Source organism: Artemia franciscana, chromosome 1, assembly GCF_032884065.1.
Source record: "Artemia franciscana chromosome 1, ASM3288406v1, whole genome shotgun sequence".
In the NCBI taxonomy this organism is placed as follows: Eukaryota; Metazoa; Arthropoda; class Branchiopoda; order Anostraca; family Artemiidae; genus Artemia; species Artemia franciscana.
Genome location: NC_088863.1, coordinates 58,918,695 through 58,929,073, shown reverse-complemented (window position 1 = coordinate 58,929,073; position 10,379 = coordinate 58,918,695). Strand labels below are relative to the sequence as shown.

Genomic DNA, 10,379 nt, shown 5'->3' with positions numbered 1-10,379 from the left:
TCCTCGTTGTAGTTGTGTCCCTGTGTCCCGGTCGTCATTTATATTACCTGTGTCCCGGTCGTCATTTGTGTCCCATTGTCCTAGTCTGTAGTTTCTCTTTGAGTGTCCCTGTCGTCATTTATATTCCCTGTGTCCTGGTCGTCATTTGTGTCCCGGTCTGTAGTTTCTCTTGGAGTGTCCCGGTCTTCATTTATATTCCCTGTGTCCCGGTCGTCATTTGTGTCCTGGTGTCCCGGTCTGTAGTGTCATCTTATAATGACGTCATATACAAAGCCTCATATACTTATAATGACGTCATATGCAAACCCAAAAACAAACAAACATGCGTACACACAACTTATTTTTATATATATGGACTAGCTGTTGGGGTGGGCGCTTCGCGCCACCCCAACACCTAGTTGGTGGGGGCGGTTCGCGCGCCCCCCCCAAGCACCCCCGCGCGCGTAAGTCGTTACACGCCATAGTAGTTACGCGCCATTGTAGTTGTGTCCCTGTGTCCCACCAGTGAAAATAGATAGATATATATGTTTTTAACTACGTTTTACTCTTCAGCTATACAATTGCATTCGAGCTATACTCTCAGCCTTGAGTTACCTAATATTTTGTATATGTTAGTTATATTAAAAAAACTTGAACCTTTAACCTTGTATGTAAAACTTGCGAATATACAACATTCTTCGCTGTCCCATTGTATGTGCATATAAATAGATTAACAGGTTTATCGACTCTTGAACACACAACATATAATTGTCAATGGGAAAAACAATCCATATTCAGATCTATACGTCATTATTCTAATGATTGCCCTTGGGCTATGTTGATGGTGATTGCTAATCGAACATTCCCTGTGTCCCCGTCGTCATTTATATATCTCCTCTGTGCCCCCGGCGTCACCGTTGTAGTTGTGTCCCTGTGTCCTGGTCGTCATTTATATTCCCTGTGTCCCGGTCGTCATTTGTGTCCCAGTGTCCCAGTCTGTAATTTCTCTTTGAGTGTCCCGGTCGTCTTTTATATTCCCTGTGTCCCGGTCTGTAATTTCTCTTTGAGGGTCCCGGTCGTCATTTATATTCCCTGTTTCCCGGTCGTCATTTGTGTCCCAGTGTCCCAGCCTGAAGTGTCATCTTATAAAGACGTCATATACAAAGCCTTATATACTTATAATGACGTCATATGAAAACCCACAAACAAACAAACATGCATACATAAAACTTATTTTTATATATCTTCTATCTATATACACAAAAATAAGTTGTCTGTGGGTCTGTCGAGTGACGTCATGTCATCATGTCGTCATGAAGTTAGTTGTCGTCATGTTTGTTATGACGATGACGTCATTAAAGGTATTTAAGAAAATCGTTAAAGACAAATTTTTAATTGTAAGAAGATCGTGGACGGAAAAATGTTTAATTGTAAAATAACTGAAGAACCTACAATGACAACAGCCGAGGAAGCTGCTCAAAGAGTCTATGCCAAAAAACTTGCGGCTGATAGAGAAAGTAAGAAAAGAAAGCGTCCCGAGGAATCACAGGAACAGCAAGAAAACAGGCTTGCGGCTGACAGAGAAAGTAAGAACAGAAAGCGTGCCGAGGAATCACAATATATATCTATCTATATATATAAAAATAAGTTGTCTGTGGATGGATGGATGGATGTGTCAGGTGACGTCACCTGAAAAAACTGGATCAGGTGACGTCAAAACTGAAAAAACTAAAAAAAGGCAAAAACTACAAAAAAAACTAAAAACTAATAAAAAAAATAAAAAAGCTAAAAAACTAAAAAAACTATAAAGGTAAAAACCAATAAAAAACTAAAAAAAAACTGAAAAAACTAAAAAAAGGCAAAAACTACAAAAAAAACTAGAAACTAATAAAAAAAGTAAAAAAGCTAAAAAACTAAAAAAACTAAAAAAAAACTAAAAAAAGGTAAAAAACTAAAAAAAATAAAAAATAAAAAAAAACTAAAAAAAAGGAAAAAACTGAAAAAAAAGCTAAAATAAAGGTAAAAACCAATAAAAAACTAAAAAAAAAAGGAAAAAACTAATAAATGACGACACTCAAAGAGAAAGCGACCAGGACAAAAGGAATGTTCGATTAGCAATCAACAAAGCACAGGGACACAGGGAGTATAAATGACGACCAGGACATAAGTAAAAAAAAAAACTATCTATATATATAAAAATAAGTTGTCAAACTAAAAAAAGGCAAAAACTACAAAAAAAACTAAAAACTAATAAAAAAGCTAAAAAACTAAAAAAACTAAAAAAAAGGCAAAAACTGCAAAAAAAACTAAAAACTAATAAAAAAAATAAAAAAGCTAAAAAACTAAAAAAACTAAAAAAACTAAAAAAAGGTAAAAAACTAAAAAAACTAAAAACTAAAAAAAACTAAAAAAAAGGAAAAAAACTGAAAAATAAGCTAAAATAAAGGTAAAAACCAATAAAAAACCAAAAAAAAAACTGAAAAAACTAAAAAAAGGCAAAAACTACAAAAAAACTAAAAACTAATAAAAAAAGTAAAAAAGCTAAAAAACTAAAAAAACTAAAAAAACTAAAAAAAACTAAAAAAAGGTAAAAAACTAAAAAAAATAAAAAATAAAAAAAAACTAAAAAAAAAGGAAAAAACTGAAAAATAAGCTAACATAAAGGTAAAAACCAATAAAAACTAAAAAGAAAAAAAGGAAAAAACTAAAAAAAATTTTCATCTAAAAAACTAAAAAAAAACTAAAAAAGGTAAAAACTAAAAGAACTAAAAAAGAAAAAAATAAATGACGACACTCAAAGAGAAAGCGACCAGGACAAAAGGAATGTTCGATTAGCAATCAACAAAGCACCGGGACATAGGGAGCATAAATGACGACCAGGACATAAGTAAAAAAAAAATTAACAAAACTAAAAAGAAGGTAAAAACTACAAAAAAACTAAAAAGAAAAAAAAAACTAAAAACTAATAAAAAAACTAAAAAATCTAAAAATCTAAATAAACTAAAAAAGAAAAAAAAAGGAAAAAAATAAAGGAGAAAAACAAAACTAAAAAACGAATGTATATACAGACCGGTACACCGGGATACAAATGACGACCGGGACACAGGGAATATAAATGACGACCGGGACACAGGGACACAACTACAACGGGGACACCGGGGGAAACAGGGGGATATAAATGACGACCGGGACAAAAAAACTAAAAAGAAAAAAAAACTAAAAACTAATAAAAAAACTAAAAAATCTAAAAATCTAAATAAGCTAAAAAAGAAAAAAAAAGGAAAAAAATAAAGGAGAAAAACAAAACTAAAAAACGAATGTATATACAGACCGGTACACCGGGATACAAATGACGACCGGGACACAGGGAATATAAATGACGACCGGGACACAGGGACACAACTACAACGGGGATACCGGAGGAAACAGGGGGATGTAAATGACGACCGGGACACCGGGACAGGGAATGGTCGATTAGCAATCACCATCAACAAAGCTCAAGGGCAATCATTAGAATCATGAGGTATAGATCTGAATACAGATTGTTTTCCCATGGACCATTATATGTTGCATGTTCAAGAGTCGGTAAACCTGACAATCTATTTATATGCAAAGACAATGGGACAGCAAAGAATGTTGTATATTCGCAAGTTTTACGTAGTTAAAACCATATATATATATATCTATCTATATTCACAGGTGGGACATAGGGACACAACTACAATGGCGCGTAACTATTATGGCGCGTAACGACTTACGCGCGCGGGGGGGCTTGGGGGGGGGCGCGAAGCGCCCCCACCAACTAGGTGTTGGGGTGGCGCGAAGCGCCACCCCAACAGCTAGTCTATATATATAAAAATAAGTTGTCTGTCTGTGGATGTGTGGATGGATGTGTCAGGTGACGTCACCTGAAAAAACTGGATCAGGTGACGTCAAAACTGAAAAAACTAAAAAAAGGCAAAAACTACAAAAAAAACTAAAAACTAATAAAAAAAATAAAAAAGCTAAAAAACTAAAAAAACTATAAAGGTAAAAACCAATAAAAAACTAAAAAAAAACTGAAAAAACTAAAAAAAGGCAAAAACTACAAAAAAAAAACTAAAAACTAATAAAAAAAGTAAAAAAGCTAAAAAACTAAAAAAACTAAAAAAACTAAAAAAAGGTAAAAAACTAAAAAAAATAAAAAATAAAAAAAACTAAAAAAAAGGAAAAAACTGAAAAATAAGCTAAAATAAAGGTAAAAACCAATAAAAAACTAAAAAGAAAAAAAGGAAAAAACTAATAAATGACGACACTCAAAGAGAAAGCGACCAGGACAAAAGGAATGTTCGATTAGCAATCAACAAAGCACCGGGACACAGGGAGTATAAATGACGACCAGGACATAAGTAAAAAAAAAAACTATCTATATATATAAAAATAAGTTGTCAAACTAAAAAAAGGCAAAAACTACAAAAAAAACTAAAACTAATAAAAAAGCTAAAAAACTAAAAAAACTAAAAAAAAAGGCAAAAACTACAAAAAAAACAAAAAACTAATAAAAAAAATAAAAAAGCTAAAAAACTAAAAAAACTAAAAAAAGGTAAAAAACTGAAAAATAAGCTAAAATAAAGGTAAAAACCAATAAAAAACTAAAAAAAAAACTGAAAAAACTAAAAAAAGGCAAAAACTACAAAAAAACTAAAAACTAATAAAAAAAGTAAAAAAGCTAAAAAACTAAAAAAACTAAAAAAACTAAAAAAACTAAAAAAAGGTAAAAAACTAAAAAAAATAAAAAATAAAAAAAAAATAAAAAAAAAGGAAAAAACTGAAAAATAAGCTAACATAAAGGTAAAAACCAATAAAAACTAAAAAGAAAAAAAGGAAAAAACTAAAAAAAATTTTCATCTAAAAAACTAAAAAAAACTAAAAAAGGTAAAAACTAAAAGAACTAAAAAAGAAAAAAATAAATGACGACACTCAAAGAGAAAGCGACCAGGACAAAAGGAATGTTCGATTAGCAATCAACAAAGCACCGGGACATAGGGAGTATAAATGACGATCAGGACATAAGTAAAAAAAAAATTAACAAAACTAAAAAGAAGGTAAAAACTACAAAAAAACTAAAAAGAAAAAAAAACTAAAAACTAATAAAAAAAACTAAAAAATCTAAAAATCTAAATAAACTAAAAAAGAAAAAAAAGGAAAAAAATAAAGGAGAAAAACAAAACTAAAAAACGAATGTATATACAGACCGGTACACCGGGATACAAATGACGACCGGGACACAGGGAATATAAATGACGACCGGGACACAGGGACACAACTACAACGGGGACACCGGGGGAAACAGGGGGATATAAATGACGACCGGGACAAAAAAACTAAAAAGAAAAAAAAAACTAAAAACTAATAAAAAAACTAAAAAATCTAAAAATCTAAATAAGCTAAAAAAGAAAAAAAAGGGGAAAAAATAAAGGAGAAAAACAAAACTAAAAAACGAATGTATATACAGACCGGGACACCGGGATACAAATGACGACCGGGACACAGGGAATATAAATGACGACCGGGACACAGGGACACAACTACAACGGGGACACCGGAGGAAACAGGGGGATGTAAATGACGACCGGGACACCGGGACAGGGAATGGTCGATTAGCAATCACCATCAACAAAGCTCAAGGGCAATCATTAGAATCATGAGGTATAGATCTGAATACAGATTGTTTTCCCATGGACCATTATATGTTGCATGTTCAAGAGTCGGTAAACCTGACAATCTATTTATATGCAAAGACAATGGGACAGCAAAGAATGTTGTATATTCGCAAGTTTTACGTAGTTAAAACCATATATATATATATATCTATCTATATTCACAGGTGGGACATAGGGACACAACTACAATGGCGCGTAACTATTATGGCGCGTAACGACTTACGCGCGCGGGGGGGCTTGGGGGGGGGCGCGAAGCGCCCCCACCAACTAGGTGTTGGGGTGGCGCGAAGCGCCACCCCAACAGCTAGTATATATATATATATTCGCGCCACCCCCCCAAGCCCCCCCGCGCGCGTAAGTCGTTACGCGCCATATTAGTTACACGCCATTGTAGTTGTGTCTCTGTGTCCCACCTGTGAATATAGATAAACATATATATATATATATATATATATATATATATATATATATATATATATATATATATATATATATATATATATATATATATTTAACCAGGTAGAACTTGCGAATATACAATATTCTTGGCTGTCCCATTGTTTGTGAAAGATGAGCTATCATCTTTCCATTCTTTTATCCCCCTCCTCATATTTTAAGCATAATTTCTCATTAGGTTATAGCACTTACCACACTCTTAAAAATTCTGGTCTTCTTTCTTTCGGTATGTGGCTGAGTACTGAAGATTGGTCTGACATTTGTAGTTTACAAAACCTTGATGAGAAAACGGCCACGTTTCATAAAAAGCTAATTGATAAATATCAAATTTGTTTCCCAGAATAAAGTTTTAAAAGGTGCTCAAGTGATAATCCCTTTATTAATCAAACAATAAAACATCAATTAGATTCAAATTGAAGTTTTTAAAAAATGATAAACTCGATGAAGCCAATTTACTAAGAAAATCAGTTAAAAGAGAAATTTGTAAATTGGTGCGATCGTACTACAAAAATAAGATCGAAGAATTGTTCAATAATAAGCCAAAAAACTGGTATTCCGAGGTTAACAAGCTATGCGGCAGGAGTCTTGACCAGCTTAATTCCAACTTACCAGAGCCCCCTGATGTTACCGAAAATAATCTAAATAAATTTCTCGCTTCCATTGTCCAGAGCCTTTTAGCATTGACCATCCAGTTATCAACAGGAGCCCCATCACCCTTTTTTCCAACTGTTTCCCCGTCTGAGATAGAAAGAAGAATTGACAAACTAAGGAAGACAAGTGTTTGTCCTTTGGATATCCACTTTCCTCTTATTAGAGCCTTCGCTGACTTCCTTTCTAAGCCCTTGTCTGTTCTGTTTAACGAAATTACTAAGTCTGGGCAAATTCCAACAATTTGGAAACAGGGTTTCATTACCCCTTTGAAAAAGAAAAACGAAAAGCCTGGCTGTAAAGGCGTTCGCCCTATTACTTTTACTCCTATTTTTTCAAAATTGTATAAAGGATTCCTTGCAGATTTGCTAAAGGAAAAAATCCTACCTCTTACTGAACTGAAGCAATTCGGAAACCTAAAATCAACTTCTACTTCCCACTACCTCGTTTTTCTTATTGAACACATCGGGAAAATTCTTGAAAAGCGTAATTTCTGGTTAAACTTAACCTCCATTGACCTTCAGAAACCGTTTGACCTTGTTAACCACAAAATTTTAATTGAGAAACTAGTAAGCAAGTTCAATATCGATCCCTTACTGGTAAAATTGGTTGCCTCCTTTTTAACAAATAGATCGCAGGTGGTTAAATACCAGAACCATTACTCAAATCCTCTCCCTATCTGCAATGGCATACCCCAAGGTACTCTCCTAGGCCCCCTCCTTTTTTCAGTCATGATCAACAGCCTCGCGAAGGAAGTTCCTGACTGTTGGAAATTTGTTGATGACCTAACGATTGTTGAAAATTGCTTCAGAAATTTAATAAGCGACCCTATGAGTATCCTCAATGAAATTGGAAGTGAGGCTTTGGACTTAGACATGACAGTAAACCCCTCTAAGTCTATGATAATACCGATTTGTTTCCTCAAATCCTTGCTCCATTTTCTTAATCCTATCGCTCCTGAAATTTACATGTCCTCTTTTAAATTACTGGACATCAAGATTTCTTCTAATTTTAAGTGGGATATCCACGTTAAAGACATCATCGATAAAGCTAATGCACCTATCACCCTCCTTAAGCTCCTAAATAAGTATAGCGTCCCCCCTTCTCACTCCTTGAGGTTGTACACATCTTTTGTCTGCCCGCATCTTGAATATGCTTGTCCAGTTTGGCACCCTGGCATCTCTCGTGAAGAATCAGACAAAATTGAGTCAATCCAAAAAAAGCCTTGCGAATAATTTTCAAAGAAGGCAAGGTGCCATACTCTCTGCTCCTAAAAAAAGCTAGTTTGGAAACCCTTGAGCGAAGGAGGTTGTCGTTGTGGCTCTGTTTTTCAGAAAATATAATAACGAACCCGCAGACGGCAAGTATTTTCCCCAAACGTCACTCCCCATCCAGATTGCTAAAGCCTCAAGCTGTTTCTGAGCCCATCCCAGTTTTGTTCCCCATTCGCTGCGTTACTTTCAGATATGAAAAAACCTTTGTCCCCTTCATCACAGAAAAAATGAATAAAAAATCCAACTAGTTTTTCTTTTTTTTTGGTGAGATACTGCCTAGGTCGTTGCACTTATTTGCTTGCCCCTCCCCAATATTTCTGGTTTTCCATTTTAATTTTTATGTGTTTTTCGTGTGTTTTATGTTTCGTTCTATGTGAAAATGATAAACCCTGGATAAACCCCCAAATCAAGAAGCTAATCCGAAAAAAGTGCAAGCTTTTCCAAGAAGGAGATTTGCAAAATGCGAAAAAATTGCGAAATCACATTACCTCTCTCGCAAGAAGTGCGAAGAAAGATTACGGGCGTGAGAAATTTTCGAACAGTCTTAAGCACACTAATCCCAGGAAATGGCACAGAGCGGTCAAGCAAATCACTGGCAAGTCCATTCATAACAGGATAAAAATAAGCCACCCTGACGGAACTTACACAACTGCTGATGAGGTTAATCAATTTCACCCGCATCTGGACCTCATTTCCTTCTCCCACACAAGCCCAGAAGTCTGAAATACTTGACTCCTGTGTAGATGAAGGTGAAGTTGTTTTCGATGAGATGACAACCTATAAGACCCTGATGAAGGTGAAAGTAAACTGTTCAGTTTATTAAGACGAACTTCCACCCAAACTGATTCGAGAATACGCCCCTTTCATTGCGAAACCACTCTCAGTGCTGATACACCTTTGCTTTCGAATAGAGATCTTTCCAGCTGTTTGGAAGAAAGCTTACGGTAGAATGATTCTGAAAGTTACCAACTCTAAGAGCTGTGACGAACTTAGACCTATTTTGCAAACACCATGCCTGGCAAAAGTGACCGAGACCTTTATCATGAGGGTCTTATTGATCAAATCAAGGGATTTATCGACCAGAGACAATACGGTGGACTGAAAGACTGTAATACCTCAGTGTACCTAGTGCGGATGTATGATGGTCTCCTCAAGTGGGTCGAAAAAGGTCACAGTTATGTAGACCTTGGTGCCATAAATTTCCGAAAGGCATTTGATATAATCAATCACATTGTAGCTGCCCTTAATCTCAAGCTAATGGGGGCTAAGAAAAAGACTCTTACGCTCGTGTTGGACTTTCTCAGTCAGAGCATGCATCGTGTGTTTGCTCTCTACGAAGATGATAGTAATTCTGAATGGTCCTCATCCACATGTGGAGCCCCTCAAGGCACTAAGCTTGCAGCTATTGTATTCTTGTCTGTAATTAACTTCCTCACAGCTGACTATGACGACCGCTACAAGTTCGTGAACGACCTAACATTTATCCTGAAATATTTAGTACAAAATGGAGTTGTGACGCCACAATTCCGTTCAAATTTTTTCAGTGTTTTCACAAAAGAGTGTGCGGAGCTAAATCTTGAGATTAATGTGAACAAGTCGAAGATAGTGCGCTTTAACCCGCTAAAAAGTGATGTTATGGAGCCAAATGTTCCATTCCTTCTAACAAACAATATCAAGATCCTTGGAGTTACTATCTCCAATGACTTCAGCTTTGCCGCCCATATTGAAAACATGGTTAAAAGTGCAAGCGCTAGTCTACAGACTTTAAACGGTATGCGTAGTTTCAGTGCGAACACAGAGAGCATTAAGTATGCATACATAGCGTACGTCCGCCCCATTCTGGAATATGCGTGCCCTGTTTGGGTGCCCTCAGCACTTAGAACAGTGTATCTTTGTCAGGAGCATGAATCGGTTCAGAAGCGAGCGGTATCGATCATCTTGGGCCGCCGTGACATCCCCTACGAAAAGGCTCTGGAAGTGCTAGGACTGCCGTCACTCCAAAACCGGTACGAAACTCTGATAATGAGTTTTGGAAAGTTTTTGCTCTCTAAATCTCAGCACCGTGACATTCTACCTGATCAACCTCTACCATCAAGAACGAGAAATTAAGATAAGTTAGCTCCCGTTAACGGAAGAACAAACCAATATGGTAATTCTTTCGTCCCAGTTTTCGTCAAAATGTATAATAAGAGTTAATATTTATAGTTTGATTTATATTTACGAGTGTAGTTTGATTTTGTATATGTTGTAAAGAAACACAAATCAGAAATAGCTGTCAAGTTTTTGCTATTAAACCTGTCTACTACTATTACTACTACTA

At 35.3% G+C, this 10,379-nt stretch overlaps 1 long non-coding RNA gene across 1 annotated transcript; it reads left to right on the top strand.

The window, feature by feature from the left end:
• Positions 1-1,601: 1,601 nt before the first annotated feature.
• Positions 1,602-5,966, top strand: LOC136032003 (uncharacterized). The gene is made up of 2 exons (XR_010618623.1): positions 1,602-4,008; positions 4,593-5,966. It is a non-coding gene; the product is annotated as an uncharacterized LOC136032003 (long non-coding RNA).
• Positions 5,967-10,379: the final 4,413 nt, after the last annotated feature.